General features: G+C 42.1%; 1 protein-coding gene across 1 annotated transcript in view; it reads left to right on the plus strand.

Annotated features, from left to right (window-relative positions):
• Window positions 1-1,032: 1,032 nt before the first annotated feature.
• LOC120549702 (transcription regulator protein BACH2-like) overlaps window positions 1,033-16,831 on the plus strand; it is a 56,621-nt gene continuing 40,822 nt past the window's right edge. Inside the window, exon 1 of the mRNA XM_039786788.1 lies at window positions 1,033-1,291. The gene's annotated coding sequence lies outside the window, so the exon portion shown is untranslated. The remainder of the gene's footprint in view (window positions 1,292-16,831) is intronic.

Here is a 16,831-nt window from a genome sequence, read left to right on the forward strand (position 1 = left end):
TTATCTTTCTCCGTTACAGTCTGATTTTAATGCGATGGCAGTGCCTTGTGAGTTCATGGAGGCCACTCCTTTTGTTGTTAGTGCAAAACCAAATAGCTGAAATGTGGATTATCAGTTCATGGTTGAAATCATTTAGCAGATAAAAATAGAAACTATAAAAGGAAACTAAACATTTGCTGGCTGCAGTTTGAAATGTACTCCGACTGCACGTCAATTGAAACTATAGGAGATTGTGAGATTTTTTTTCTTTCTCTCAACTCAAATAGGCTACCTTTTTCACATTGGCCCTAATCCTCTTTGTATATGAATCATTTCAGTCAGTTTTCGGGTAAAAATACCAAACATTCTTTGGCTTTTCTTTGTCATAGGCAATAACTAAATATTGTCTTTCTTTGGATCTTAGACTGCTGTAGACTTGGACAAAACAAGTAATTTGAATTGGCTCGGGCTTTGGAAAATTGCAGGCATTTCTATCTATTTTCTGACATGTTATAGACCACACAAAGAAAGAATAACTTAATTGAAAAATAACCTTTTAGACTATTCTACAGTAAAGTAACAATCACTGATGTCATTTCAAAAGCATATCTGATTGAGAGTTAAAATGTGTAGTAAATAGGGCAATTGTATCAAAATCGCAACATGGACTAGTGCAATATCCAAATCGCAGAGGGGGGGCAAATATGTTTAAGTGTTGTGGTGCTGCAGAGACGTCCCGGCCTACAAATCCTATCCTACAGACTAAAGAAACAAATCTTTGTTTGGTACAGATCTTTGCAAAAAATAAAAATAAATCACACCATAATAATTTTAATTTCTTTCAATGTTAATAATTTTCAATGAAAATGAGACTAATCATACAAAAACGATCATTCCCTCCAATATCGTGAATCGTATCGCAATTAGATATTTTCCTCATATCGTGCAGACCTAGTAGTAGTAAAGCAGTTTTAATTCACTAAACATTTCTACGCATCCTCAAGTCAAGGCGCGGGGCTCCATCATCGTAAGAGCAGGGGGGGGGGGCTCGCCCGTTGTTGTGAATGAGGGCCAGCATGACGTCAGGAAGCCAATGTCAACAATGCAGCTCCTAGAGGAGAAAAGGCGTTTCATCCAACACACACACAGGAGACCCGTGTACCACACCGACTGATGCCTACGGTCCGTTAAAAGCAGCGGTTCTGGCTGCGGGGAAAACAAACAAACAGAAGAAGAAAGGGAAGAAGAAAAAAAACAATGTGGACCCACTCTTATATTTGAGGAATTGAACGCAGACGAGCAGGAAAAGCGGGTAAGTCGATCCCAGCCATTACGAGGATAATAAGCAAACCCGTTTGGGGCTTTAACGTTACTACGCTTGGATAAACCAGACTACGGGAGCCCCTTGTCAGCAGTGGATTTGGCTTCTACTAATCTGTCTGCTCGCGCTGCCTTTTCACCCTCGCTTGTTTGTGTTGTAACCGCTAGTCAGACATTGTGTTGTGTAAACGGTGTCTGTTACTTATTATTGCTGAGCGGCGTGCCTGTTAACGGTTGCCTGATGTGTGTTTTTTTTTTTTTTGACACCGGGGTGGTGTGTTCACGCAGGTTAGCAGGGGGGATGCTGTGGTCGGCGGCGTGTTTTAGCTAGCTAGGTGCTGCATTTAAATGTGTTTCCCTGAAGAAAAAGAAAAAAAACGTGTTTCTTTTCGCGGTTAGCGTAATGTCGAGATATTTACGTCGGAAACAAGTAAGAAACAGCCGAGCCCTAAGAAAGTGGTGTGGTGTTTTTTTTTTTGTTGGACTGTTTCGCTTTGTTGCCCTGGATGTAATTAAGAGAACGTTTGCTGCCAGCGACTTTGCAAAAAAAACAAAAAAAAAAAACAGTTCATGCCATTTCAAAGAATGGATATTGATAGTAAAGGTTAGCCGTTAGCCGATTGAAAGTAACCTACGGTTACGGTGCCTTCTGTCAGTGAACAGCCCCTGTTTGTTGTGTCGTTATGACAGACCCCCACGCGCCTGTTCTACAAGGAAGTTGGCGGTCGGTCTTGTTTTATAGCTTACTACCTCCACTTCTTTAATAAACCCCACAACTATATATATATCAATGGAAGACTTAACGGGAGGGAACATGTTTTGCAAGGGAGAGACAAAAGCCACGCAACGACCGGGGCTCGCGCTCCTGTCAATGCTGGAGGAGGAAAGGGGGCTGCAGAGGGGACAAAGGACCCAGCCTCCCACCCCCTTATTCCCGCCCTCGGCCGCCGAGCAGTCGGTTCAGTAAACAGCCACCTCGGAATAAAGCAATCATCTCCGTAATGACTGTCGTTAACATCTTCGTAATACAATTCGCTTTGACGTGTCAAAATGAGCTGTGCCCATCCACGAGATTACCAATGTGCGACCTTTAAAGCTCCAAAAACGGAATTGCTGAGGTCTTCTTTTCACTATAACGTGTACGTAATACATGTATTACGTAGAACAACTTGATATTCAGTTAACCGTCATGCTCTTCCTCCGTTTTTAATGATATATTATGACTGTGGTTATAGTGGCTGCTGCCTGGGTGACTTCTTTTAGCCATCGTAAACAGTGTGTACAGATTAGCTCTTTGTCACTCTTCCCACAAAGCCACTCTGCCCACTTCCATCTCTCTCCCAATGCGAAAACAGCAACATCAGAGTATTTGCAGCACTTGGTTGTGAGTGTGTGAGTGTGTAGATGGGGGGGCGGGTTGAATACAGTTCATCTGAATGGAGCAGATAAAAGGTGACTGAGGCCAATGAAATATTTATCACCTGCACTTCCAGACAGTTATCTTGAGCAGAGACTGATATATCTCTCTCCTGCTTTGCTTCTGCCCAGAGTTATAGGCTGCTCATTACATAAAGAGATTCAATTCAATTTAGTTTATTTAAGAAGGGGACCGTGCAAATTTAATACAACGCATGATTGCACATGGGTTAAAAACGGCAGAATTAGGCAAAAAGGCGTTTTTTTTTCATCTGTAGTCCATCCCAGCTGGCCTCGATGTTACAAAGGCTTTTTATAATACAAATAAGCAAGAAAGAAAGACAATCAAAAAGAGCAGAACTTGGCTCAAAATACAGCACAGAACAAACATTACCAATAAAAGCAGAAAGACATAGCTGTTGAAAAGAATAAAAGCAGTAGTGAAAAAAGAGGAACAAAATGAAAGTAGTTATACTCAACTGATTTTACACACCAAGGGCTTCTAATGGAGGGGCACTGCATGCCCATCTCGTCAAAACAGTTCTATAATGTCTTCTGTGGATCTTTGTCGAGAAAATAAAGCGTGATTTATGCTTCTGCGGTGTATCTACTCCGTGGCTACGTTCATACGTACGCGGAGACACGGGTCACGGACCCTACGCCGTAGCCTGACGCGCACCTCTCGAAAAATGTAACTACACATGTCGCGGCGATGCACGTCGCTCGGCCGTGGCTTGGTATAGACAGTATATAAGAATGGACCAACAGATCCCATATGCTCTGGACAGAGACCAGTGAAGGATATTAGAAGCACTTTCCCGGTGCTGGCTGAGCGTTACTGAGCAGCCTCCAACTGAGCTTGAAGACGTAGATGTGACGTGAGCAACCTGTCTGAAAGTGTGAAGTCTTCTGGTAGCTGTGCCGAGAGAAATCTCAATCATTCCCAATCTTGCAGAGAAGGAGAGAGTAGGTATATGTAAGGAGATAACATAGACACAGGCTAATTACTGCTAACTAAAATGCTAGTTAGTAATTAAACCTAAACAGCTCATGTGAGTCGAAACTGCCTGCAAGCTTCTCCTGTACTATACGGTAATTCCTCTCCTGTGTAACTAATCGTTAGCCTATTTTTACAAAAGCGTCTGCTACGGAGCCATAACGTGAGGTACAAGGTAATGGAGCCTTTTATACATTGTCGTGTTTCTTTAGAACTAAACAATGGACAAATAGAGTCTTTAAACGCTTCAGATGTAAAGTTATTCGCTGTCAAAGTGACGTTAAAATGAATGGGAGTCAATGGGATGCTAACGGGAGGTGATATTGTTGTAGCATCAAAATGGCGCCATAGGAGGTTCGAGTTCTGAAGTGAAGCTTACCCCCCTTGTGGCTTGGTAGCATCGCATTTCCCCCCCGACTCATTTTCTCCTTCTCCATAAACAACATGAACTCAAGGAGAGGGTTAACTTTTCCTGCTGCAGATTTTCCACCGTGGTCGGGAGCACAGGGGAGACACTTAGTTTCTCTCACTATGACTCTAGAGTCGCTACTCGCCCCTCGCCGTCACTCTCTCACTTGCACACACACACTCCCCACACACACGCATGGCAATCGGCTCGTTTCATTTTTTGTGAGTCATGCTACACATTTTCATATCCCTGTTGTTCAAGTGGAATTTGTGGACAGATGGTTCCAGGTGAGAGACCGTGGCATCATCATAGCCTGTATATAAAGATGGACGATGCGTCTTCACCCCTTTCCACTGTACAGAAGTGAAGCCAAAATATCCCCGATACCGGCGCTGCCATCTTGTAATTTTGGAGCCACGGTATCAAAGTCCCGCCCGTACACCCGTCAGTCACAGCTGTCAATCATGATGTTTCACCCTGTTCTTATAGCTTCAAATAAGTAATAAAAACCAAACTTCTGCGTGACCAGAACTACTGAAAATGATAGAAACCGTCGTTGGGAAAAATTATTTGAGGCGTACTTTGATTGTTTTTTGAGTTTGGCTCATGTCCCATCCACTAACATGGAGGAGGCGGGGTTTATGACCTATCCTGCAGCCAGCCACCAGGGGGCGATGCAAATGTTTTGGCTTCATGTATGCACAGTGATGTCCAAATTTAGCCTCATGAAGCTACGTGAACCATTTTCTTTATTTTCTGAGCCCACTAAATGGCATTCTTGGTTTAAAGAAAAGGCTCAAGGAATGGAAATTCAGTGTGCTTTCAACCCTTTGTTGAACAGAGAGCGCCATCTAGTGGGCTCAGAAAATAAAGGAAATGCTTCAAATATGATCATGTAATTGACTATATTTGGTTTAAGGTTGATTTAAATAAGGTGACTAGAGTATGTTTTTATCATTTATCATTCATGTTTTATACATTTATGTCAGTGTGTGTGTGTGTGTGTGTGTTTACAGTCTGTCTATGGACTAGCTTTGTTGAATGAAAGGACTAGACAGTTGGTGGTTTGCATCCTGTGAGGGGTGTGAAATGTGTTTTCAGTGGTCTGTGTTGAGGCGCTCAGTCCCCAAAATAACCGCTTTCAATCTACTGTTCTCATGCAACACATGAAGAGTTAACCAGCTTTAACTCATGAGTCCAGTCTGGCCTGTTGGTGAACTGAGACATTAAAGGATTAGAACTTAAACACCAGAGTCCTGAGTCTGTTGCTTAATGAGATACTTGAGCCTACACTTCGGTGTTATCTTTACCATGGCGGTAGATAGGATTGTTTTATTGATTAATCAGAGGGTGATGGAGCAGTGGCCCTTAGCAAGACACTTGACCTCTGCGCCATTTGCTCAGCGCTGTTACGTACAGGAGTAACAGGACGCAGGGGTTTTCTACCGGGAAGTTATTGTAAACAGACATTGAGATTGGGTCTATATCTACTAGGGCTGTGTATTGGCAAGAATCTGGCGATACGATACGTATCACGATACATGGGTCACGAGTCAATATATTGCGATACTGTGCGTAAGGCGATATATTGGGATTTATTTTTTAAATATAATTTTAGAAAAACTAATATTTAAAAAAAAAAAAGACATGATGTTCATAAAAGTCAAAGAAGTTTACTTTAGGTAAACAATTCAGTACACAGAAAATCAAACTGCCAGTTTGGGATTGTGGTTCCCAGGTTCTTAGTGAGCTAATGTTGATATGCTAAAGTAGGCCAAAGTTCAGCCATAGCTACGTTGTTAGCTTCTAGCTAAAAGTCAGGCACTGGACACTGTTAAACACTGTTAGACGCTGTTAGGCACTGTTAAACACTGTTAGACACTGTTAGACACTGTTAGGCACTGCTAGGCAAGGACCAGGTTTCATACGTTTTGAAAAAAACTGGAAATGTTATGGAATTTGAAAAATGCTAATTCCAGGCCTGGATGTTGAGCATGCTTAAAGCTCAGTTTATTTTCACACCTTTGCGCACCTGGCCAAGCTCCCTCCCTTTACAGTCAGGCTACATCTACACCGCTATGTTTTGGCATATCTTTTTTTACGCATATCTTTTGCTAAGTTTACGCCTCTCGTCCGCGCTACTCCGGTGTTTCTGAGCCCCTAAAACGGAGACATTTGGAAACACTGCTGCCCCCGTTTTGGTTTGAAAACTCCGGGGTTACTTTGTAGTCTAGACGGGCACAAACGGAGACCTTCGGAAACGACGACGCACGACCGGTTAGCGGTTAGGTAGCTTGCATACCTTTCAGTAACATTTTCACCTTGTCGTCAGTCCAAACTAATACATCCCTGGTCTTACTTTTCACCATTGTCGTTTTTGATCCATGCTTTTCAACTGCAGACTAGTCTTGCATTGCCAGACCATCCTCCACAGCTCTGCTGAGGAGGATGGTCTGGCTAGTCCACACAGCATTCCGGGAGGGGAGAAAAACGTGCTCTTGTTTATTGGCATTTCTTTAGACCAATCACAATCGTTGACGGAGCAACGGCGCCTCTGCAAAATAGCCTCGGGAAGGAACTTGTTTTGGTGGAACGTGTGTACGTTCAAAAGTAGTTTTAGTTGTGCAACAGAAGACTCCGATTGGACAGATAGTCTAGCTAGCTGTCTGGATTTACCCTGCAGAGATCTGAGGAGCAGTTAACCATAGTCCTCCACCGGAGGTTAGAACGCCAACACAAAAAAAGCCGAAGGTAACGGACATCCAACCGAAATGAAGGACAATCCCGGCAATTAAACGTCGTTGATATAGTTTAACCGCCAAGTAACATCAGACAATCTGCTTCCTGTTTACACCAGCACGCACTTGCCCAGCGTATGAGAATGGTCGTACGACATGGGTTGTCTGATGTGTTAAAGCGTAACTCTCGCCAAAATGCAACCTGGGGTCTTTTTGTGAATGTACCCGAGTCAAACTTTCGTTTAAAAGCATAATTAGGACGGAAGCGCCACTTTTAAGATTGACCGTATTCTCGTTTTCGGTCAAATGGCCTTTTGAATGGGAGTGCTAGGGGCACTGCTATGATTGCATCAAAAATCAAGTGTTCTTAGTGTTTTTAAAACACTAAGAAGGCTCGACACAACATAAAACTTTGCTCCAAGTATCACCGGGGGCTCTACACATGAACTCCAGCATTGAGAACATGGTTGTGTATACAGAGTTTGCTAAAAAGAAACTGTAGCTGTTGGTTTTTCCACTCAGCAGCCATCTTGCCAGTCAAATTGCATTTTGGAGAGAGTTACGCTTTAATATGGACGGTGATTAAAACTCCTGTTGATGTTGATGTAGCCTCACATGGCCAGTTTTTAACCCTGTACATCGTACAAAACATTGCAGACTATCTGAATCGGCACGTCTAAAAGTGTCAATAAGCAACCTTTACAGTAAGTTGACAATGTTAGGTAACCATCACGACATTACAGATTCTGTGTGAAAGCGATGACGATGAATGGACAAAAGGCGTACAGAGTGAAAATGACGTCTTTTCATTTGTTGGCTGGCCGTGTCTTCAGTCTGACAAAGAACCTTTGTTGCGAGTCATCACCTTTCGCTCATCCCGCCTTTCCTGTCAAAATAGCTCAACATCTTATTCAACAAAGTGATGTTACTGTGTCTTAAAGGGGTTAAACCCAGCTCGTAGTCATTGTACCCTCCGTCTGTTTTCATTTTCACTACGTCATGTGAGGATATACTCCCTGAGGGGGATGGGTGTGTGTGTGTGTTTGCGAATGTATTTGTGTACTCGCATGTCTGTATGTGTGAGTGTTTGCTGTATGTCTATATGCCTTCAATATTCACATTTGATTGTGTGCATATACACACATGCTCAGTCAGAAGAAGTTAGTGGCGTTTCAGGATGTAAGTGGGCCACACACACACACACACACACACACACACACACACACACACACACACACACACACACAGCTTATTTTAGTGAGTGTCTGTTGGGAGACCGTACTGTACTTTCTGCTGTTCCACATTCTTCTCTTTGCCGACAAAATAAAAGACTGGCACAGTGGCTGACGCCCCAATTTAGTTATTATAAATAAACAAGGCTTTGTGAATATATAATGTAAATAATATAATTCTCTCTTCATCAATCCTCAACTCAAACACACACTGTAGTCATTCAGGATCCTTCACATTGTTGGTAATGGATTGAATTTCGGTTTACACACTACAAGATTAAATCATTCAGAAAGATAATAAAAGAGGAAGTGGCAAATGCAAGACATTGAAATAGGTATTTCTTATTCACACTTGACACCGTTTAGCTGTCAGCATTTTAAAGGTGCACTATGAGTTCCTGCATGACGTCACTTCTGTCGACGTTCCAAGTAAATACCAAACAAAACAGAGCTAGCTCGCCCCTCCCCCCATGTTTCCATAACTGTCATGACTAACTGACTAAAGGCCCGGACACATAGAGCCGATAATCGGCCGTCGGACAGTCTGGCGAGGTCGGTGACTCGAGTCTGTTCGGTGTGTCCCGTGCCGTCGTCCGTCCGAGGGGCCGTCGGCCTTCATTTTGGCCGATTTGACATCTATAATCGGCGGGGCGGGCACTGCCGGCAGTCAGACTCAAATGACCCATTTGATTCGTGGAGAGCTAACCCGGAAACGGGGAGCGGGATGAACGAAAATCTTTTAATGAGTGAATGAGAGATATGAATGTGTCCTGTACAGTACATTACTGCAAACACCAGTATTTATAACAGACATTTCCAAGGCAGCATGTCGTGTTTGATTCGGTTTGATGAAGAGAGCTTGATTTCTTCTTCTTCTTCTTCTTCTTCTTCTTCTTCTTCTTCTCTGCTGCCTGTCAGAGAGGCTGTTTGTGTAAAACCAATACATAATTTACACTCACAGCACTGTTGTGTGTGTGTGTGTGTGTGTGTGTGTGCATTTGCAGGTGAGAGGAACTGATCAAGGGCAGCCTGACCATGTGTGTGTGTGTGTGTGTGTGTGTGTGTGATGAGTACTGGCTGTCCCAGGAGGTCGGCCCAGCTCGAGCACAGACCAAAACTAGACTCAGAATGTCTGATGGATGTCTGTGTCTCTTTTCCTTCCTTTCTTATTGTCCATCCATCTGTCTCTCTCTGTGTCCTTCTTAAATTCCTTCTACTCTGTTCTCTCTCTCTCTCTCTCTCTCTCTCTCTCTCTCTCTCTCTCTCTCTCTCTCTCTCTCTCTCTCTCTCAACACGTCTGTTTTCATTACCTTTGCTTCAGCAGTGTGCCATGCTGGAGGATGAGTGTGCATTCAGCCTTGTCGTCTGCTAACTCGTCTTTAGTGCTTTTACGTTTATCGCCCGAAGCTGCCTGATCTATCGATTAGGCTGTGAATGAATAGAGCTCGATAGTGACCACCCATTTTTTTAACGGCTCTGGTTCTGGAAGCGATTGTCCTAATATCTCCTTTGACGTGTCATTAAATGCTGGAATAAAGACTTCTAAGCCTGGGAACCGAGCCAACCGGCTCCAAGATGAATCGTGACCATAAAACATTTGATTTGGCGCAAAAAAAAAAACATTTTGAAAACGGCAAAAATGGCAAAGGTGCAACACTGTGTACAGAAACGATCAAAGACTTGAGTGGTAGCAGCTCGCTCTAGGAGTTCACAGGTTCGAGACGTTGCTGTTACGCTTAGAACCACACCGTAGAGCTCTATGACTTATGGATTCTTTGTCTTCAATGAATGAATGTCCAACACGCCAATTACACAGCGTGGTTTTGAAACTACACTTTGTTTCAAGGTCTATAGTTCAAGCGTAACTCTCGCCAAAATGCAACTTGGGGTCTTTATGTGAATGTACCCGAGTCAAACTTTCGTTTAAAAGCATATTTAGGATGGAAACGACACTTGTAAGATTGACCGTATTCTCGTTTTGGGTCAAATGGCCTTTTGAATGGGAGTGCTAGGGGAACTACTATGATCGCATCAAAATCACTATTTATAAAAGACTAAGAAGGCTCGACACAACATGAGACTTTGCTCCAAGTATCACCGGGGGCTCTACACATGAACTCCAGCATTGAGAACATTGGTTGTTTATACAGAGTTTACTAAAAAGACCGTAGCTCTTGTTGTTTACGCTCTCCGCCATCTTGCCAGTCAAAAAGAGTCGATCTCCGAATGCGAATGAACGGACTCCATAGGAGGAAATGTCATTCTTATATGAGGCCCTTTTTTCGACTACAAGCTCAATATTGTTTTTCACTAACGACAAAACGAGAAATAATCCGTGCATTTATATGGAACTAAGCTTTAGGAGCTTTCCATCTTCACTCTCCTCCCTGTTATGTTGCATTCGGAGATCGATTGTTTTTGACTGATAAAATGGCTGCGGCCGGAAACAACAACAGCTACGGTGAGTTGTTCAAAACCTTTCTTTTTATTAAACTCTGGGTACACAACCAATGTTCTCAATGCTGGAGTTCATGTGTAGAGCCCCCGGTGATACTTGGAGCAAAGTCTCATGTTGTATTGAGCCTTCTTAGTGTTTTAAAAATAGTGATTTTGATGCGATCATAGCAGTGCCCCTAGCACTTCCATTCAAAAGGCCATTTGACCGAAAACGAGAATACGGTCAATCTTAAAAGTTGCGCTTCCGTCCTAATTATGCTTTTTAAACAAAAGTTTGACTCGGGTACATTGACAAAAAGACCCCAGGTTGCATTTTGGCGAGAGTTACGCTTGAAATGCCGTCTTCTTGATGAATTTGACTTGTCTTTAGCCACCAAAAACATATTGTAAATATGCCTCGATCCATTGAAGAAACTGCTGGTACAGACACGGGGGAAATAGATTCAGCAGCTAACAGTCTGTGTACTGTTTTTACAGTGTCTTCAAATACTGAAACGCTCAATGTATCAAGCCGCACACGAAGACCAAATTTAGCTGCTTTCACTCAAATAATTCAATCAACCAATGTGTCCGCGACATATTCCACAACATTTATTTTGGTTTGAAATGACTTGTCCTACATGTTGAAAAGAATATACACAGTTGCCTCTGCTTTTGTACTATAAAACATTTGATTTGGCGCAAAAAAAAAAACATTTTGAAAACGGCAAAAATGGCAAAGGTGCAACACTGTGTACAGAAACGATCAAAGACTTGAGTGGTAGCAGCTCGCTCTAGGAGTTCACAGGTTGACGTTGCTGCTTTTACGCGCTTTAGAACCACAACCGCGAGAGCTCTATGAGTTATGGATTCTTTGTCTTCAATGAATGAATGTCCAACACGCCAATTACACAGCGTGGTTTTGAAACTACACTTTGTTTCAAGGTCTATAGTTCAAGCCTCGCCAAAATGCAGACTTTGCGGTCTTTGTAATGAATACCTTAGTCAAACTTTCGTTTAAAAGATATTTAGAAAACTTGAAATTAAGATTGACCGTATTCGCTTTGGGTCAAATGGCCTTTTGAATGGGATGTTATGCTAGGGGAACTACTATGATCGGCATCAAAATCACTAATTATATTAACTAAGCAGGCTCGACACAACATGAGACTTGTTCAAGTATCACCGGGGCTCTACACATGAACTCCAGCATTGAGAACATTGGTTGTTTATACAGAGTTTACTAAAAGACCGTAGCTCTTGTTGTTTACGCCTCCGCCATCTTGCCAGTCAAAAGAGTCGATTCCGTGAACGAACGGACTCCATAGGAGGAAATGTCATTCTTATATGAGGCCCTTTTTTCGACTACAAGCTCAATATTGTTTTTCACTAACGACAAAACGAGAAAATAATCCGTGCATTTATATGGAACTAAGCTTTAGGAGCTTTCCATCTTCACTCTCCTCCCTGTTATGTTGCATTCGGAGATCGCAATTGTTTTTGACTGATAAAATGGCTGCGGCCGGAAACAACAACAGCTACGGTGAGTTGTTCAAAACCTTTCTTTTTATTAAACTCTGGGTACACAACCAATGTTCTCAATGCTGGAGTTCATGTGTAGAGCCCCCGGTGATACTTGGAGCAAAGTCTCATGTTGTATCGAGCCTTCTTAGTGTTTTAAAAATAGTGATTTTGATGCGATCATAGCAGTGCCCCTAGCACTTCCATTCAAAAGGCCATTTGACCGAAAACGAGAATACGGTCAATCTTAAAAGTTGCGCTTCCGTCCTAATTATGCTTTTTAAACAAAAGTTTGACTCGGGTACATTGACAAAAAGACCCCAGGTTGCATTTGGGCAGAGTTACGCTTGAAATGCCGTCTTCCTTGGATGAATTTGACTTGTCTTTAGCCACCAAAAACATATTGTAAATATACCCGATCCATTGAAGAAACTGCGGGCTGTACACGGGGAAATAGATTCAGCAGCTAACAGTCTGTGTACTGTTTTTACAGTGTCTTCAAATACTGAAACGCTCAATGTATCAAGCCGCACACGAAGACCAAATTTAGCTGCTTTCACTCAAATAATTCAATCAACCAATGTGTCCGCGACATATTCCACAACATTTATTTTGGTTTGAAATGACTTGTCCTACATGTTGAAAAGAATATACACAGTTGCCTCTGCTTTTGTACTATTGCACATTAAATTTTTTCATAGATCCATCTGTTCACACCTTGCAACAATGAAAAGTGTCACCAGCAGCAAATCTGTCACGGCAGAAAACCATTTTTCTAATCCCAGCGCGAGAGATGGCGTTCCTGACATTAAAGCGCTTCATCGAGCGCCAAGCTGCTGCCGTGTGTTTGTGTCTTGGAACAGATTTGAACAGCCATTGTTTGGACTTCTGAGAAACGCATGGATAATTCTTAATGAGAAGACAATCTGTTCACAAGAACAATGTTTGTATCCTCACAGTGCGGAGGAGGTTACTGTAATGAGATGATGTTGAATTTGAATAGACTGCCAGTATTTAACCAAGTGCAATTTTCTTAAAATCCAAAGCCAGCACACACACACAAAAAAAAAAACCTCAGACATGCCTCTCCACCGCTCTCAGCTCTCACTGCCCAGGGCATTGTTGGCATTTCTGGTTTATCTGGTGCATAACCTTGCCACGGATCTGGCAACCCATCTGGCATGGCTGGCAGTGATTGGTGTAGACATGGGGGGGCAGATGGTGAGATCGTGGTCAGCTGTTTTAGACACTGCTTAAATCCACATATGCCACGTAGGGGTTGCTAAGATAGAGCTAAATCTGTTGTTTAGCTTACAGTGTCTCATCGGAGTGTCTGAGGGACACCGCCGATGAAGAATGAGAATAAAATAAATGAAGTACATTTTACAAATCTTTCGCTGCGATCTGCGCTGTCTAAAAAACGTCCACAGTCTTCTCTGTGCTGCTGTTCAGAATCAGAATCAGCTTTATGGGCCAAGTGTACTTACATACACAAGGAATTTGACTTCGGTAGGTGTTAACTCGCTATGCATTCAACAAATAGACGTGGTAGTAAACATTCAGTAGGGGAACTAAGCTGGACCATAGACTCATCTCATTCCCCCGAGCTTGAACCTGCGATGGTCCAAGGCTTATGGGAAATGGTGTTCGTTATAGGCAGCTACAAACAGACTAACTGTATGTACAGACTGTATGTAACAGAAAATATTTAGGTGAACCATTAAAAAAAAAAAATTTAAAAAAAAAGTTGATTCCAGGGAAAAGAATCAATTTTAAAAATTGACGCAAAAAAATAAACGATACATACATGAATTCATTTTTCCCCTTAACCTTAATAATAATATATATTTATATAAAAAATATTGATTACTGTACTGGATGATTGACATAATAATAAGTAGCCTTTGTTTCCTGGCCGGAGTGGGGCTATTGAAATGGTTTGTTGGCTGATGTAACAGTGCCAATGAAGCTGTAAAGGCCACTTGATGTTGTTCCACCTGTCGAGACGGATTAACATGCTCTCACAGTCATCTCCATTGCTGCCGAGGGAAGACACGGCTCTGGCTTTGATGTGATGCAATTAGGGTTTGTGTGCAGTGAAGGATTACAGCAGTAGAGGTGATAAACAAGCACTCTGTCATGCTTTGCAAACCCGTGGGTTAGCTCCCAGGTAGCGTAGCGTTCAGACCCAACATCACAGCACTGTGTGTTTGTGGAAGACTTCGGTGCACGTAGTTGTTGGGTGGTTTAGGGGTTTCCTCCCTTAAAGGACAAATCCGGCGCCAAATGAACCTAGGGGTTAATAACACGTGTACCGAGTCAACCGTTCTCTGGGATATGTTTTCATGCTAATCGAATGTGACCAGTTTTATCGCAAACCGCTAATTAGCTTCTAACGCTAGTCGTCGGGGGAGAGGGTAAAGTAGAAAGACAGTTTATTAAAAAGAGAGTTTATAAAGACAGTACCGTTCACGTATACAGGCACCATCTTGGGAAAACAGTCACGACCAGTCGGACGACGAGCGCCGTGCAGCCAGTAACCAGTAACGTAGCTCAAGCACGGCGTTCGTCGTTCGACTGGTCGTGACTGTTTTCCCAAGATGGCGCCCGCCTGTATACGTGAAGGCTACTGTCTTTATAATCTATCTTTGTAATAAACTGTCTGTACACTTCCAAAGTTCTCAAGTTCTTCGGTTTAGATGTAGGGACCCTCATTATGCGACCGTGGAAGTTTGGTGCTATTTTGAGACTTGTTAGTAGTGTAGAAATAGCGATTTCTTTTTAATTTACCCTCTCCCCCGACGACTAGCGTTATAAGCTAATTAGCGGTTTGCGATAAAACTGGTCACATTCGATTAGCATGAAAACAGATCCCAGAGAACGGTCGACTCGGTACACGTGTTATTAACCCCTAGGTTCATTTTACGCCGGATTTGTCCTTTAAAAAAATTTGACATTTGTCAATAAAAAACATATGCAGTTTCACATCATTTTGGACCATTGCTATTCCCATTATCTGTTTCTAAAATGTTGGAAAAACCTAGAGCAGATAAATAAATAACACTCAAAAAGCTTAAAGACCAAGCTTGCTAAAGAAGTCTAGGTTAGAACTAAGAAAAGCCATTTATTTGGTTTTGTTTCAGACATTGATTTTACATTCATTCAGCTGCCCAAAATGGCTTGGGTGCTGCGCCTAAACGTTATAATTTAGGGAAATCCCTGCACTACCGCTAAACATTGCGAGGGCCTTTTGTTGGTGTAGGTGTGTTGTTTAGGACTGGGCATCGAGAACTGGTTACTGGGAATCGTTTCAAAAATTAAAAACGCGCAACTTTTGGTTTCTGTGGCAGTCTCCGCTTGTTGTGTTGCAGCCATTGAGCATAGTAAGCCGATACCGATTATTATTAGTAGTTAATAAAACCGATAACCGATATTTGATACCGATATGCATTTACAGTGAACATGAAAATCTTAATTTTGACTTAAAGACTCCAACAGAAAACTTTGTTTAGATGCTTTAAGCCAGTGGTTCTCAAACTTTTTTCAATAATGTACCCCTTTTGAATTGTTTCTTTAAGCCAAGTATCCCCTGACCAGCGCTAATCATTTTTGTTAAAAAAAAAAGTCTATATAAAGGGGAACAGTACAGCGCTGTCAGCGATAGATTTACTAAACAACAACCTTGTAACTGAAAAAAACATGGAAATGCTAATGACAAAAAGAGACAAAAACTGTAAAAATATTGTAGAAAGAAGGAAGGAACTAAGGCAAGAATAGGTCGAAAATAGTATCAAAAACTTCAAAAACAGTGACATAACTTCGAAAAAAGCGAGAAATTGTAAAAAGTAGAAGTACAGTAGAAGGAAGGAAGGAAAGCAAAATTAGGTCCAACGAAGGCGACACAAATGTCACATTTTTGGTAGAAAAAAACAAGTCTACATAAAGAGAAACAATGCTCTGGACAGCAGCCTTGTAACTATTAAACATTTTGTTAAATATCTCACGTACCCCCTGCAGTCCTCCAAAGCACCCCTAGGGGTACACGTACCCCCATTTGAGAAACACTGCTTTAAGCAATTATTTAATAAATGAGAAACTTTGAACATAATCCCCAGTAACAGACAGTCAGACAGTGTTATGGGCGGGACATGAAGTCAGACTCAGTGATGAGAGAAACCGAAGCAGAGGGACAGACATAGAGCTGTGTGTGTGTGTGTGTGTGTGTGTGTGTGTGTGTGTGTGTGTGTGTGTGTGTGTGTGTGTGTGTGTGTGTGTGTGTGCGTCTTCTGTGCACTCTCACTCATTGGACACAGCTCTTTTCTGGTCTCAGACTCATTTCCAAGATGGCCCGACTACAAGCGCATCCAGTTTTTGGCTACAAGAAAAACTTAATCTAACTAGAGGACCTGTCCTGACGGGCATGAGCACAGATTTTGTTTTAGTCTCAGATCAAAGAAATTTATCTGGAACTTGCAAACTCATGGCAAAAGTCTTGTCGTTTTCACTTGCTTGAGGCTTCTTCCTGTCTCATCCAGTGTTACAAAAGCCTGTGTTAGGTCCTTTCCTCTGATAATGTGGAGTCAGAACACAGAAATCGTGAAAACAGCATCACATATTTCATCAGTTTTTTTTTTTAAGCAGTGGTTTCAATGTTAAAACATTTTCAGTTTGATTCTAAATTCATTATTGATTATGAGTTTTGATTTGATTGATACTTTTTATTTTAAGATAATTTTTTTGTGATTGTTGCGGGCAAAAATCCTTGATTATGCGGCACATTTTC

The sequence above is a fragment of the Perca fluviatilis genome, chromosome 20, assembly GCF_010015445.1.
Source record: "Perca fluviatilis chromosome 20, GENO_Pfluv_1.0, whole genome shotgun sequence".
Lineage (NCBI taxonomy): Eukaryota > Metazoa > Chordata > Actinopteri > Perciformes > Percidae > Perca > Perca fluviatilis.